Raw genomic sequence first — 8,151 nt, 5'->3', positions numbered from 1 at the left:
TGGCTCAACTCTGCAAATATTGTGTTGCTTCCCAAGAAGGACGGGGCGGAGAGCATCGTCGACTTTACACCCATTAGCCTCATCCATGCAATCGCCAAGATCATCGCGAAGGTGCTCGCTATCCGGCTTGGCCCGCACATGTCCGCCCTTGTCTCCAACGCTGAAAGTGGGTTCATCAAAACGCGGAGCATCCATGACAACTTCATGTATGTTAGAAACCTTGCGCGACGCTTGCACAAGAGCAAGATTCCCTCTCTCCTTTTCAAGCTGGACATCCGCAAGGCATTTGACTCCGTCAAATGGGAGTACTTGCTTGACCTCCTACGGAGGCGAGGTTTCCCAAGCAAATTTCGAGAGTGGATTGCGGCTCTGCTATGCTCCTCATCTTCGAGGATCCTCTTGAATGGGGTAGCTGGTACCCCCATCAAGCATGGCCAGGGACTACGGCAAGGGGACCCCGTCTCTCCCCTCCTTTTTGTGATAGCTATTGACCCATTGAAGCAAATCCTTGATGTGGCGACAAGGAAGGGCCTTCTTCACAAGGTCCGAGGGAGAGGCATCATGGTGCGAACCTCTCTCTATGCGGATGATGCGGCTGTGTTTGTGGCACCGATCAAAAGAGATGTGGACAACCTCGCGGGCATTCTGCAAGGTTTTGGTGAAGTCACCGGCCTTTGCACCAACTTCCATAAGAGCTCAATGGTCCCCATTCGGTGCAGCAACCTTGACTTGAGTAGTTGTGAATTTGAGAAATACTTGTGTTGAAGCTTATGATTCCCGTAGCATGCACGTATGGTGAACCGTTACGTGATGAAGTCGGAGCATGATTTATTTTTTGATTGCCTTCCTTATGAGTGGCGGTCGCGGACGAGCGATGGTCTTTTCCTACCAATCTATCCCCCTAGGAGCATGCGCGTAATACTTTGCTTTGATAACTTGTACTCCCTCTGTCCCGAAAAACATGTCGCAGGCATAGTTGAATGGTAATTTTGCAAAAAACCCTTCGTGGTTTCAAAAGCATTTCAAACAAGTCCCTCCGCCCTGTCTTCTTGCTCCGCCCGTCGCCTGCGCGTCGCCAGGGGCCGGCGCCGCCCAGCTGCGTGATTCGCCAGGGGCCGGCGAGCCCAGCTGAGCTTCGCCGCCGTAGCCAAGTACCTGCTCTCACCTTCGCCAAGTACCTGCTCTCGCCGTCGTCGCCAATTACCTCCTCGCCGCCGCAGCCCAGACGTGCGCCGCCGCGGTCCCCTCCCGCTGCCTGTGGGCTTCGCCGGAATCTCCTATCGCGCACGTACCTCCTGGAACCCCCGTTCATCCTCCTCAAGCTCGCGTGCGTCCTCCATCGTGCTCCCGCGCATCCTGCTAGAGCTCCCACGCGTGCGCCGCCACGATCCCCTACCGGCATCGCCGGAAACTGCCTCCATGATCCGGTGGACCAGGAGTTCGCGCGCTTCCTCCTCGATCTCCAGCGTGTCCTCCTCAATCTCCCGCGCGATCCCATGCTGCTCCTTCTCCCCTACCCGCGCGCCCGCCGGTGGAGCTCCTCTGCCAATACTGCTGCTGCTCGCCTGCCCGTGTTGCTGCTCATCGGCCCGTGCTGCCGACAGAGCTCCTGTTCGTCAGGAAGAAGAAGGTACTGTAAGGAGTTGCTCCTCTACTCCTTGTGCTCCTCTGTTCCTATTTGTCACAAAGAACAATGTTAACTGAATATTTTACTCTCCAATGTTAACTAAAGAACAAAGAACAAAATGAAAGTAGCTTGAAGATTTCAGGTTAGAAGTGCATGTGGGCGCTACTGAATTATGCTTGTGTGGATCAGCCGCTAGACATCATTTTTATTGTGGGTTTGCAGGTGCAATCCACGCCACTTGTGTGTACAGTGTACTGCCCTATTTTTTTGCTCTGTTTCAGTTTCAAGAACCTGAAATCTTCTTGCTGACTTCTCCATTAATCTTCTTGCTGAATTCTTTAATTGGTGCAAAAGCTGAAGATCAGCATCAACAGTAAAATTCAATAAGAAGAATGTCTAAGTAAACTTGGCTTAGTGATGTCTCCAAGATATGCACACTACTGTAATTGGCGGTGTATGTCTAACATTAGCAGCTACACTCATTTATAAGAAGAATGCATTTTTTCTTCTTTTTCAGTTTATTTCCACTATGTATACCCAGTCACCTAGGCAATACCAAAATGATAGAAACCCACTAATTTGGTTAGTTGAATTTGTTTCTGATAAGAAGAAACCTAAAGAACAAGGAACTTCACTTTAACTAAAACTGAATTGTTAGAGGAGTATAACTTTTCTGCAATCCTCTGTGTAATTTGAAAAGAGGCTCATTTGTTAGAGCAGAGTAAGCCTATTATTGACACTAGTGTACCTTGGAGAGGCCCTTGAGATGGGTCTTGCCCTGTTCACAATGGCACTAAGGTCACAATGTTCTGAAATTAACAGGAGTTGTACCACAAACAGCAGCAGATCACTTAACAACATTACATAAAGTTAAGCAAAATTAGTCATAAAAAATGAAATTGATAAACTAATTAGTCATAAAAAATGAAATTGATAAACTAATGACATAAACTTCAAAATTGGTCATGATGGATTGGAATTCTTCCTGAAATGACAGGAGTTGGAAGTTTCATAAGAAATGAAATGGTGTTACAAAGGAGCAGCTTCATTTTTGTAATGCTTGCAAGGCTCCTGTCATTCTACTCATTTTTTGTGTGTATATCCTTGTTATGGTACCATGATGTACTCATCTTTTGTCATTGATAGCAGGAGTATGGATTTGAACATGATGCCTCAAGAGGAAGACGATGAAGGTATTAATTTGAATTTGATGCCTCAAGAGGAGGAACCTCAAGTGGCAGAGAATGTAGCTATGGATTTGAACATGATGCCTCAAGAGGAAGATGATGAAGGTATTAATTTGAATTTGATGCCTCAAGAGGAGGAACCTCAAGTGGCAGAGAATGTAGCTATGGATTTGAACTTGATGCCTCAAGAGGAAGATGATGACGATATGAATTGGATGCCTCAAGAAGATGAAGGGAAAGAGGATGAAGCTCAAGAGGAAGAGGATGAAGTTATGAATTGGATACTTCAAGAGAAGAGAAGAGAATTGTCAGATAAGGAGAGGCATGGTGTTTACTTCACCTTGCTGGTAATCGAGCTCAGAGATGGGTCTGTTCAACCAGACGACAAGCTGCTAGTCTCAAACCTGTTGGACATAAGTGTACGATCTGTTGAAAGAATATGGGAAGACACCAAAAAGCAAATTTCCGATGGCAAAGAAGTAGATGTCTCAAGCAAGAAGCCGGGAAGATCTGGCCGAAAGAGAAAGGAGCTAGATCTAGAGAGGACCTCAACAATCCCACTGAATAAAAGAAGAACAATTCGATCTCTGGCACGGTCTCTAGGTGTGGCCCGATCGACCCTACATAAGAGGTTCCAGTTGAATGAGCTCAACCGCATCACAAGCACCGTGAAACCTCACCTCAAGCTAGAGAACAAGCTTGCGAGATTGAAATTTTGTATGTCCATGGTCGATGACAATTCGATCTCAACTTCTTGGGCTATGTTCAAACCAATGACGAATATGGTTCACATCGATGAGAAGTGGTTTGACATGAGAGAGTGAAGAATAGTTACTATGTACTTCCAGGAGAGCCTGAACCGAAGCGCACCGTGTCAAACACTCACAACATTGGGAAGGTAATGTTTCTAACAGCTGTTGCCAGGCCTCGGTATAACAACGAGGGGGAGCTAACATTCGATGGGAAGATCGGCATTTGGGCATTCATCGAAGAGAGTGAGGCGAAGCGGACAAGTCAGAACAGAACAAAGGGAACAAAAGTGTTGACATCAGTGAAAGTAACCAGGCCTGTGTGCAGAGATTATCTGATCAATAAGGTTATCCCGGCAATTCAGGATAAGTGGCCTGACGATGATGAGGGAGCAACAATATTCATCCAACGGGATAACACAAAGCCTCATGTCCTTCCCAATGATGTAGCTTTTCGAGAAGTTGTGGAACAAAATGACCTTGACATCCGATTGCTACAACAGCCCCCAAATAGACCTGAGTTAAATTGTTTGGACCTCTGCTTCCATAACTCTCTCCAGTCTCTAACCGACTGCAGGTCACCTACAAACATCCAGGAACTGGTACAGGGTGTGGAAGAGGAATTCGAGAACTACGATCCCGACAAGTTGCATAGAAGCTTTATCACATTAGAAGCAGATATGTTTGAAGTTATGAAAGACAAAGGAGGAAACCAATATAAGTTGCCTCACTTGCACAAGGATCGCTTTCAAAATGCTGGACTAGAAATAACCAATGTATATTGCGACAGTCGGGTAGTTGTTGATACTAGGGCCACTATAGAAGAAATGGAAATTGCAATAGGAAAAGAAAATGAAAGGAAAGAATTAGCTAGAGAAGGGAAAAGAAAAAGAAGTAAAGGGAAGGGAAGGGAAGAAGTGGCCAGAGAAAGGAAAAGAATGTAGTCAAGAGGGGGCAAAGAGGCCCTTATGTCATGTAGTCAGGTGCTCCTTGTGTATGTCTTGTGTAATCTTGTGTCAAGAGGGGACAAACAGGCCCTTATGTCATGCCCTTGTGTATGCCTTGTCTAATCCTTGTATATCAACTCTTTGTTGGAATTTATTGGAATTTGGGTTATTTGGCTTAATTATTTGAATTAATTTGGGTTATTTGGCTTAATTATTTGAATTAATTTGGGTTATTTAGATTAATTGAATTATTTGGATTTATTTGAATTAATTTGGATTGTTTGAATTAATTTGTGTTATTTGGATTTATTTGAATTAATTAGAATTAATTTTGGTTATTTGCATGGTCTATTTGCTTTCAGTAATATTCCTCTTACTTCTTTGGTTTCCCTAGCCATTAATCTTTGTGCTCTCTATAATATGGTGAACACCTCCCCTTTTCCTAGCATTTAAAAACAAAATGATCACCTAGTCTAGTCCGTGATGTGACAAATGGAGGGGCATCAACCTGCACCTGTCTGATGATGCATTTTTTGGGGTTCACATATCATACAAGTTCAGAGATAAAAACAACATCTCCTAACAATCTACTCTAGGATAAAAATATCACATATCAAATGGAGTAACTCTGTTTAGAGCTAGCTTTCTTCCTAACAAAGTTACTGCTCCTAAATATGGACACACATTTTTTTTGATTTACAGCTACTCCTATTCCTTCTTCTACTCTAGCTACAGTAAGCAATATCACCAGCCAAACAATATTTGCAATAGATGCTTTCAGCAATCAGAGACTGCTGTCGAATACTCCATCAAATTTAGATTTGAGATTTTGAGCAAGAATTTGAGATTTTGATGTGATGTAACTAATCTTTGTGCCATAATCTTTGCCATTTTAGAAATGCACTAATCTTTGCCATGGGGTACTATAGATATAGATTCAGTAACTGACAGTGTTACTAGATACTGCCATGGAGTATTTCTAAAATGCATAAAGGTTATGTACAGTGAAGTGAAACTACAATTTCATCATGGATTGGTGATGGTACTAAAATTTGTTGGTAAATCCTTCTGATTTGGCAGGATCCACTACTCACCAAGGCTTTTACAGCAAATTTTTTGGGAAAATCATTTTAGTAAGTTCATGAGAATAAATAAGTTGCAGATTTCATGCACAAAGTGCTAGACAGTAGACATATGGAGTGAGTTTTTTGCTCGTAAATCTGCTCTTGCTTAAGCAAGTTTTTGACTGAAACGCCTTCAGTAGACACCACAGATCATGGCCTCACCTTTGGAGTACAAAATGCCTATCAGAATAAATAGGAGTACATGCTCTAGAGGTATCTGGTTCTAGGCACCAGTCACAGTACCATCCAGTATTTTTAAGCTTACAAAATTGCGGTGTCTGCTTATTAACAGATCCACAAAAGTGCTAAATAAGATTATTGGGAAACTACATGCTCTAGAGGCTGGTTAGTTGCAATCTGGTTAGTTGAATTTGTTTTTGATAAGAAAAAACATAAAGGACAAGAAACTTCACTGGAACTAAAACTGAATTTGTGATACACACAACAAACATAACTTTTCTGCAATCCTCTATGTAATTTGAAAAGAGGCTGATTTGTTAGAGCAGAGTAAACCTTGGAGAGGCCCTTGAGATTGGTCTTGCCATGTGCATCCTCCAGCACCAGGACCTCCTGCTCCTTGGGCTCCAGCAGATCGAAGACGTGGGTGTCCTGCACCACCGATGGACGCCGTGAACTGCAGGATATCCTCCATGGCGATGGTGACCAGGCCCGGGTGGTCTCGCGACCCCTGCGAGAGACAAACAGAGCTGAAAATGGTTTGACAAACAGAGCAGAAATTTGAAATTAGATATGCATCTGATGCCCTGCATATGGTCTCTCTGAAATTGAAATGGCAAGAATGGTGGGCGCGTCTGATACCTTGAAGAGGTGGTCTTTGGCCGCGGCGGCGCCGGACCCGGATGCGCGGGGCCGACGGCGAGCACCACTCCGGCGAGTTCGAAGGTGAGCTCCTCCAACTTGAGCGTGTAGCCGTCCGTGGAGTGGAGAAGGGGCACCCATGCTTTCTAGTGCTCGGGTCGATGGCGTCCATGGAGGGGGCGAGCTTCATGGTCGACGATGGACAGATGCGGACAGTGGTCTCCAAAAATTGAACCTTGAAGGGTGGTACCAGAGGGGAACGATGCGGCGGGCAGAGGGGAGGGAAACGAGGCAGAGGCGTGGGGTGCCGGGGAGGGGGACCGGCGTGGGGCGGTGGGAGGGGGAGCCGTGGGCGGGGGCGGGCGACGGGGCCGTGGACGGGGGCGGGCGCGACCAAATCGGCCGGCGTCGGAGAAGAGTGAGGAAGGAGAGAGAGGACCGCAGGTTTGGTCAGGAAAACAATGAGGGGTAAATTGTAAAAATGGCGCTGCAACATGTTTTTCGGGACGAAGGGATTAGATTTTTGCAATAAGTATATGAGTTCTTTATGACTAATGTTGAGTCCATGGATTATACGCACTCTCACCCTTCCACCTTTGCTAGCCTCTCTAATACCGCGCACCTTTCGCCGGTATCATACACCCACCATATACCTTCCTCAAAACATCCACCATACCTACCTATTATGGCATTTCCATAGCCATTCCGAGATATATTGCCATGCAACTTTCCACCGTTCCGTTTATTATGACACACTCCATCATTGTCATATTGCTTAGCATGATCATGTAGTTGACATCGTATTTGTGGGAAAGCCACCATTCATAATTCTTTCATACATGTCAGTCATGAATCATTGCATATCCCGGTACACAGCCAGATGCATTCATATAGAGTCATATTTTGTTCTAAGTATCGAGTTGTAATTGTTGAGTTGTAAGAAAAATAAAAGTGTGATGATCATCATTATTAGAGCATTGTCCCAGTGAGGAAAGGATGATGGAGACTATGATTCCCCCACAAGTCGGGATGAGACTCCGGATGAAAAATAAAATAAAATAAAAGAGAGAAAAAGAAAAGAGGCCACACAAAAAAGAAAAGTCCCAAATAAAAAAAGAAAAAAAGAGAGAGAAAAAGAGAGAAGGGACAATGCTACTATCCTTTTTCCACAATTGTGCTTCAAAGTAGCACCATGATCTTCATAGTAGAGAGTCTCTCATGTTATCACTTTCATATACTAGTGGGAATTTTTCATTATAGAACTTGGCTTGTATATTCCAATGATGGGCTTGCTCAAATTGCCCTAGGTCTTCATGAGCAAGCAAGTTGGATGCACACCCACTTAGTTTCTTTTTGAGCTTTCATATACTTATAGCTCTAGTGCATCCGTTGCATGGCAATCCCTACTCACTCACATTGATATCTATTGATGGGCATCTCCATAGACCGTTGATACGCCTAGTTGATGTGAGACTATCTTCTCCCTTTTTGTCTTCTCCACAACCACCGCTCTATTCCACCTATAGTGATATGTCCATGGCTCACGCTCATGTATTGCATGAAAATTGAAAAAGTTTTGAGAATGTCAAAAGTATGAAACAATTGCTTGGCTTGTCATCGGGGTTGTGCATGATTTAAATATTTTGTGTGGTGAAGATGGAGCATAGCCAGACTATATGATTTTGTAGGGATAACTTT

At 44.3% G+C, this 8,151-nt stretch overlaps 1 pseudogene; it reads right to left on the bottom strand.

Moving 5' to 3' along the window:
* Window positions 1–901: 901 nt before the first annotated feature.
* On the bottom strand, window positions 902–6,643 carry LOC147986458 (uncharacterized; annotated as a pseudogene).
* Window positions 6,644–8,151: the final 1,508 nt, after the last annotated feature.

The sequence above is a fragment of the Triticum urartu genome, chromosome 2A (assembly GCF_056163025.1).
Source record: "Triticum urartu cultivar PI428250 chromosome 2A, HENAU_Tu73, whole genome shotgun sequence".
In the NCBI taxonomy this organism is placed as follows: domain Eukaryota; kingdom Viridiplantae; phylum Streptophyta; class Magnoliopsida; order Poales; family Poaceae; genus Triticum; species Triticum urartu.
Note: the sequence above shows the minus strand (reverse complement) of the source record. Positions and strands in the feature narration are given on the sequence as shown.